Raw genomic sequence first — 8,231 nt, forward strand, 5'->3', positions numbered from 1 at the left:
CTGCGTTCACTGCAGCACTGACTAAGGAACTATGGACATTGGTGGGAGCGGATTTGGGTTTACTGTTATGATCCTAGTGGCAGAGGATCTCAGGAACAACTAGCTAAGTTATAGAACGTAGAACAAGCTCTAGGGAGGTGGTAACTGGACTGACCGCAAACCTGATCCTAACCAAACACACTAAAGGTAGCCGGTGAACGTGCCTAAAATCCTAGATGTCTCGACGCAGCCTGAGGAACTAGCTACCCATAGAGAGAAAGCAAGACCTCACTTGCCTCAAGAGAAATAACCCCAAAGATATAGGAAGCCCCCAACAAATAATAATGGTGAGGTAAGGGGAAAACACATACGTAGAAATGAAAAACAGATTCAGCAAATGAGGCCCGCTAATACTAGATAGCAGAAGACAGATAGTGAACTGTGCGGTCAGCAGAAAACCCTACAAAATATCCACGCTGAGAATTCAAGAACCCCCACACCAACTAACGGTGTGAGGGGAGAAACTCAGCCCCCTAGAGCTACCAGCAAGCAAGGAAATCACATATTAGCAAGCTGGACAAGAAACATATTGAACACCGATGATCAAAAAATTAACAAACGGAAACTTAGCTTCTCTTGAAGAGACTGGTAGCAAGTTAGTCAGAAGGAATCAGAATAGCACTGAGTACATCGACAGCAGGCATGAACTGATAGTCCAGGTGAGCTAAATAGGAAACCAACCCACCTATAACGAGACAGCTGATGCCAGCCACAAACCTGCAGAAAGACAGCACTCACACAATACCACTTGTGACCACAAGAGGGAGCCCAGAAATAGAGTTCACAACAGTTTACATACTCCATATCCCCCACAGAGCAGTGGGAAAGTAGAAACACTGAATGGCACCTTCAAAAATCAAATATTGAAAGCCAGTCAGAAGGTCAGACTTGGACAGACATTTTGCCCATTGCCTTATACTCACTCAGAAACACTCCAAGGGGTTCCACTAAACTCACACCATTCGAGATTCTTTTTGGGGGGCCTCCAAGGTTGGGTCAATATTTTCCACAACAGCTAGCCTCAGGAAGTGATACCCTTGTAAATTATGTAATTATCCTTACTAAAGAACTGTCAGTAACACATGTACAAGTTTTATCATCCATTCCAGGTCCAGATTCCAGTGAAGGTACCCATATTTTCCAACCTGGTGACTACATGCTGGTAAAGAAGTTCATCAGAAAGACATCCCTGGAGTCGAGATTAGAGGGTCCCTACCAAGTGCTCCTGACTACTACTTCAGTCAGGGTTGCTGAGCGCCTACTGGACCCATCACACACATTGTAAACTTGATAGACAGTTAGGGACAGAGTAGGATCTGACCTGCTTGTCAAAGTGCAGCTACAAAGGGAGGTTTTCCACAAGGGAAAATTTGTCTCAAACTGGTGAAAACTCCAATTTCCCCCCTCCCGGGCGAGACGGTCAGATCTAGGATGTGTACATCAGGGTGAGTCACGTGTGTATTTTATGTAACCATGGAGATGGGAGATTAGAGAGTAATAGATCCAGCAGGTAGGAAAGTCCCGAGGACATGGGTAATGCGCTCTGATATACCTCCTCGGTATACCCATAATTAGTCACACATTCTCTGGTGTCTATAGCATCCGAATTGTCATGAAGCCTCTGATGTCATAGTGACACTTAACACTGGTGGGTTAGGGAACCACGGTGGGATCAAGAAAAAAAAAAAAAGTTAATAAAGTATTTAGGGGGGACTGTTGAGGAGAGGCATAAGATCAAATACTTATATAACCTCAAGACGTAAGAGATTGAGAGAAGCAACCCATAACATGTATTGTTTATCCTTACATAAGTTTTCTCAGATCAAAGTGAGACACTAAAGATGGCTGCCATTTCCTGTATCAGCATGCCAAGTGCTGGTATCCAAGATGATGCCCACCCTGATGACCTCATGGATCCACCCACAGTGGCGCCCACCCTGATGACCTCATGGACCAACACACCCTGATGGCCTCATGGATCCGCCCATGGACTTGCTCATTGCCCAACCCACTAACCAATGGAATACATCTGATCACTCCCATTTTAGAGCTAACCGAGCCCCCTTACAGGAAATATATAAACTTGTGTTCTGACTAAATAAAGTCCTTTTGGAGCTGAGCCATAGATTGATCAAGGAGAGTTTACATCTGACTGTGTATTGTCATATGTTTATTTCTTTAGTGCGCACCTGATCAATATCCACTAGGCCAGGAGTAGGCAACTCGAGAGAACATTTTATTAATTGTTCAACCTAACACCTTCTCGTGGTGAGTCTGGGCTCTATATGCTGCTGTGCCTTCTGGTTTAATGGTGGCCAGGAGACTTGCAATCTCCTGCCCTCTGGTTTCTGCTGTGGAGCATACAGTTGCCCCCACAACCTCGGAATTCCAGCCTCCGGTTTCTCACGCTGATTCTGGAGTAAGCCCACTCGCAGCTCAACTCCCAGTATCTTTCCTCTCCTTTGGCTCTTCTCCCCTCACAGTCTCCTACAATCTGTCTGACTCCGGTCCGGAGCTGCAGAATCTCGTGTCTGTGCAGCGCCCCAGAGACCTGGTCGTTGCAGTAACATCGCTCCGCCGCTAAGGGGAGTGATCGTACGTCTGATGGCACTGAAGGAGTTCACCTGACCAGGTATCACAGACACCAATACACTTCATAGTCTGGCCTCCAGGGGGAGCTAAGGGCGCTATGTATTAGGCCACTCCTCACAATCTGGTAAAACTAGGGGTTGGATAGGAAGTTAGAGAGAAGCTGACTGGGTTGGAACCAGGCAACATCCTGTGGCAGAGGGTGTTGCAGGGGAAGATTCAGGGGGGTCCCTGTCAGGGGTGGGATCCTGACAGAGGCCTAGCGAACAGAAAAGAACGTTAAGGAACCGCGCCTGCACTACATCGCGGCGGTATCTCAAGAAAGGACAAGAAGCGAGGTTTAATGTGGAGAGTGAGAAATGAGATCAAAGCAAAAAGGAGATAACACCAGTAGGAGTCGTGCTGTAAGATCGAGGAAACATCCTATTGAGGCGCCTAGCCGGTGGCCAGAACGCTGAGGAAGTATTAGGCTCCAAGCAATACTTCAAACAGAGCCAGGACAGTTGATTTTAGGTTGGCTGTCTCACCAAAATCACCTAAGAAGACATAGGGGCATGTCATGGTTCCCAATGGCAAGGGAACATCAGAGAACTTAAATAACAGACTAGCTCTTGGGTGATGGATTCTCGAGCTGACCGTGAGCTAAACCTATCACACAACTAACAGTGGCCGGGTGACGTACCTACGTTTTATCCCTAGACGCCCAGCGCCAGCCGGAGAACTAACTAACCCTAATAGAGGAAAAAACAAACCTGGCTTACCTCTAGGGAAATTCCCCCAAAAAGGAGACAGAAGCCCCCCACATATATTGACGGTGAGTTCAGAGGAAAAGACATACGCAGTATGAAGGTAGGTTCAGCAAAGCGAGGTCCGCTTACTAGATAGTAAGAAGATACAATAGGGAACTTCACGGTCAGCTGAAAACCCTATTAAAATACCATCCAGAAATTACTTTAAGACTCATGTGTCAACTCATGACACCGGAGTGGTAATTTCGGCCCACAAGAGCTTCCAGCTACAGAAACATAACATAACTGTGAACTGGAACAAAAATGCAAACAAACTTAGGACTAAGAGTCCAACTTAGCTGATAGTAGTCTAGAAGCAGGAACATGCAACAGAAAGGCTCTGGTTACATTGATGGCCAGCACTAGAATAACTGAGCAGCAAGGCTAAATAGGATACTCCCATATCCTGATGGAAACAGGTGAACAGAGAAAGTGAAGCACACAAGTCCAGTACCACCAGTGACCACCGGGGGAGCCCAAAAACCAAATTCACAACAGTACCCCCCCCTAAAGGAGGGGGCACCGAACCCTCACAAGAACCACCAGGGCGATCAGGATGAGCCCTATGAAAGGCACGGACCAAATCAGAGGCATGAACATCAGAGGCTGTCACCCAAGAATTATCCTCCTGACCGTAGCCCTTCCACTTGACCAGATACTGAAGTTTCCGTCTGGAAACACGGGAGTCCAAGATCTTCTCCACAACGTACTCCAATTCACCCTCAACCAACACCGGAGCGGGAGGCTCAACGGAAGGCACAACCGGTACCTCATACCTGCGCAATAATGACCGATGGAAGACATTATGGATAGAAAAAGATGCCGGGAGGTCCAATCGAAAGGACACAGGGTTAAGAATCTCCAAAATCTTATACGGGCCGATGAACCGAGGCTTAAACTTAGGAGAAGAAACCCTCATAGGGACAAAACGAGAAGACAACCACACCAAGTCCCCAACACGAAGACGAGGACCAACACGACGACGGAGGTTAGCAAAATGCCGAGTCTTCTCCTGGGACAACTCCAAATTGTCCACCACCTGTCCCCAAATCTGATGCAACCTATCCACCACAGTATCCACTCCAGGACAATCCGAAGACTCCACCTGACCAGAAGAAAAGCGAGGATGAAACCCCGAATTGCAAAAGAAAGGAGAAACCAAAGTGGCAGAACTAGCCCGATTATTGAGGGCAAACTCCGCCAACGGCAAAAAGGCAACCCAGTCATCCTGATCCGCAGACACAAAACACCTCAAATAAGTCTCCAAGGTCTGATTAGTTCGCTCAGTCTGGCCATTAGTCTGAGGATGGAACGCAGACGAAAAAGACAAATCAATGCCCATCCTAGCACAGAACGCCCGCCAAAATCTAGACACGAACTGGGTCCCCCTGTCAGAAACGATATTCTCCGGAATACCATGCAAGCGAACCACATTTTGAAAAAACAGAGGAACCAACTCGGAAGAGGATGGCAACTTAGGCAAGGGCACCAAATGAACCATCTTTGAAAAACGGTCACACACCACCCAGATGACAGACATTTTCTGAGAAACAGGGAGATCAGAAATAAAATCCATAGAGATGTGAGTCCAAGGCCTCTTTGGAATAGGCAAAGATAACAACAATCCGCTAGCCCGAGAACAACAAGGTTTGGCCCGAGCACAAACATCACAAGACTGCACAAAAACTCGTACATCTCGAGACAGAGAAGGCCACCAGAAGGACCTAGCCACCAAATCCCTGGTACCAAAGATCCCGGGATGACCTGCCAACGCAGAAGAATGAACCTCCGAGATGACTCTACTGGTCCAATCATCAGGAACAAACAGTCTACCAGGCGGGCAACGATCAGGTCTATCCGCCTGAAACTCCTGCAAAGCCCGTCGCAGGTCTGGGGAAACAGCAGATAATATCACCCCATCCTTAAGGATACCTGTAGGTTCAGAATCACCAGGGAAATCAGGCTCAAAACTCCTAGAAAGGGCATCCGCCTTCACATTTTTAGAACCTGGTAAGTATGAGACCACAAAATTAAACCGAGAGAAAAACAACGACCAGCGCGCCTGTCTAGGATTCAGGCGCCTGGCAGACTCAAGATAAATCAAATTCTTGTGATCGGTCAATACCACCACCTGATGTCTAGCCCCCTCAAGCCAATGACGCCACTCCTCAAAAGCCCACTTCATAGCCAAAAGCTCCCGATTACCAATATCATAATTTCGCTCGGCGGGCGAAAATTTTCGAGAAAAGAACGCACAAGGTCTCATCACGGAGCAATCGGAACTTTTCTGCGACAAGACCGCCCCAGCTCCGATCTCGGAAGCATCGACCTCAACCTGAAAAGGAAGAGTAACATCAGGCTGACACAACACAGGGGCGGAAGAAAAGCGGCGCTTAAGCTCCCGAAAGGCCTCCACAGCAGCAGGGGACCAATCAGCAACATCAGCACCCTTTTTGGTCAAATCAGTCAAAGGTTTAGCAACATCAGAAAAACCAGTTATAAATCGACGATAAAAATTAGCAAAGCCCAAAAATTTCTGAAGGCTCTTAAGCGAAGAAGGTTGCGTCCAATCACAAATAGCCCGAACCTTGACAGGATCCATCTCAATGGAAGAGGGGGAAAAAATGTACCCCAAAAAAGAAATCTTTTGAACCCCAAAAATACACTTAGAACCCTTCACACACAAGGAATTAGCCCGCAAAACCTGAAAAACCCTCCTGACCTGTTGGACATGAGAATCCCAGTCATCCGAAAAAATCAAAATATCATCCAGATACACGATCATGAATTTATCCAAATATTCCCGGAAAATGTCATGCATAAAGGACTGAAAGACTGAAGGGGCATTTGAAAGACCAAAAGGCATTACTAAATACTCAAAATGGCCCTCGGGCGTATTAAATGCGGTTTTCCACTCATCCCCCTGCTTAATTCGCACCAAATTATACGCCCCACGGAGATCAATCTTAGAGAACCACTTAGCCCCTTTTATTCGAGCAAACAAATCAGTCAGCAGTGGCAGAGGATACTGATATCTGACTGTAATTTTATTCAAGAGTCGATAATCAATACACGGCCTCAAAGAGCCATCTTTTTTAGATACAAAGAAAAAACCGGCTCCTAAGGGAGATGAAGAAGGACGAATATGTCCCTTTTCCAGGGACTCCTTAATATATTCTCGCATAGCAGCATGTTCAGGTACAGATAGATTAAATAAACGACCCTTTGGAAATTTACTGCCCGGAATCAGATCTATGGTACAATCGCAATCTCTGTGAGGAGGTAGTGAACCAAGCTTAGGCTCCTCAAAAACATCACGATAATCAGATAAAAATTCCGGAATCTCAGAGGGAATAGATGACGAAATGGAAACCAAAGGTACGTCCCCATGAGCCCCCTGACATCCCCAGCTTAACACAGACATTGCTTTCCAGTCAAGAACTGGGTTATGAGATTGTAACCATGGCAATCCGAGCACCAAAACATCATGTAGATTGTACAACACAAGGAAGCGAATCGTCTCCTGATGGTCTGGATTCATACGCATAGTCACTTGTGTCCAGTATTGTGGTTTATTACTAGCCAATGGTGTAGAGTCAATACCCTTCAGAGGTATAGGAACTTCCAGAGGCTCTAGATCAAACCCACAGCGCCTGGCAAAGGACCAATCCATGAGGCTCAAAGCGGCGCCAGAGTCGACATAGGCATCCGCGGTAATTGACGATAATGAACAAATCAAGGTCACAGACAAAATAAACTTAGACTGTAAAGTGCCAATTGAAATAGACTTATCAACCTTTTTTGTACGTTTAGAGCATGCTGATATAACATGAGTTGAATCACCACAATAGAAGCACAACCCATTTTTTCGCCTAAAATTCTGCCGTTCGCTTCTGGACAGAATTCTATCACATTGCATATTTTCTGGAGCCTTCTCAGAAGACACCGCCAAATGGTGCACAGGTTTGCGCTCCCGCAAACGCCGATCAATCTGAATAGCCATTGTCATGGACTCATTCAGACCTGTAGGTGCAGGGAACCCCACCATAACATCTTTAATGGCACCAGAGAGACCCTCTCTGAAATTCGCCGCCAGGGCGCACTCATTCCACTGAGTAAGCACAGACCATTTACGAAATTTTTGGCAGTATATTTCAGCTTCATCTTGCCCTTGAGATAGGGCCATCAAGGTTTTTTCAGCCTGAATCTCTAAATTAGGTTCCTCATAAAGCAACCCCAAAGCCAGAAAAAACGCATCCACATTGAGCAACGCAGGATCCCCGGGTACCAACGCAAATGCCCAATCCTGAGGGTCACCCCGCAGCAAGGAAATTACTATCCTAACCTGCTGTGCGGGATCTCCAGCGGAGCGAGATCTCAGGGAAAGAAATAATTTACAATTATATTTGAAATTCAGGAAACGAGATCTATCCCCGGAGAAAAATTCTGGTATAGGAATTCTAGGTTCAGACATAGGAGCATGAATAACAAAATCCTGTAAATTTTGAACCTTCGTAGCAAGATTATTCAAACCTGTAGCCAAACTCTGAGGATCCATTTTAATCAGGTGAGATCAGAGCCATTCAAGGATTAGAAGGAGAGAGAGAGGCAAAGGCTGCAATTAGAGCAGAAATGCAACTGAGTAAACTATAGAGCAAGCTCAGAAGAAAAAAAAAAAAAAAATCTGCAGACTTCTTTTTCTCTCCTTTCTTCTGCCAACGGTTTTAACCCTTGGCCGGCCATACTGTCATGGTTCCCAATGGCAAGGGAACATCAGAGAACTTAAATAACAGACTAGCTCTTGGGTGATGGAAT

The sequence above is a fragment of the Ranitomeya variabilis genome, chromosome 4 (assembly GCF_051348905.1).
Source record: "Ranitomeya variabilis isolate aRanVar5 chromosome 4, aRanVar5.hap1, whole genome shotgun sequence".
In the NCBI taxonomy this organism is placed as follows: Eukaryota; Metazoa; Chordata; class Amphibia; order Anura; family Dendrobatidae; genus Ranitomeya; species Ranitomeya variabilis.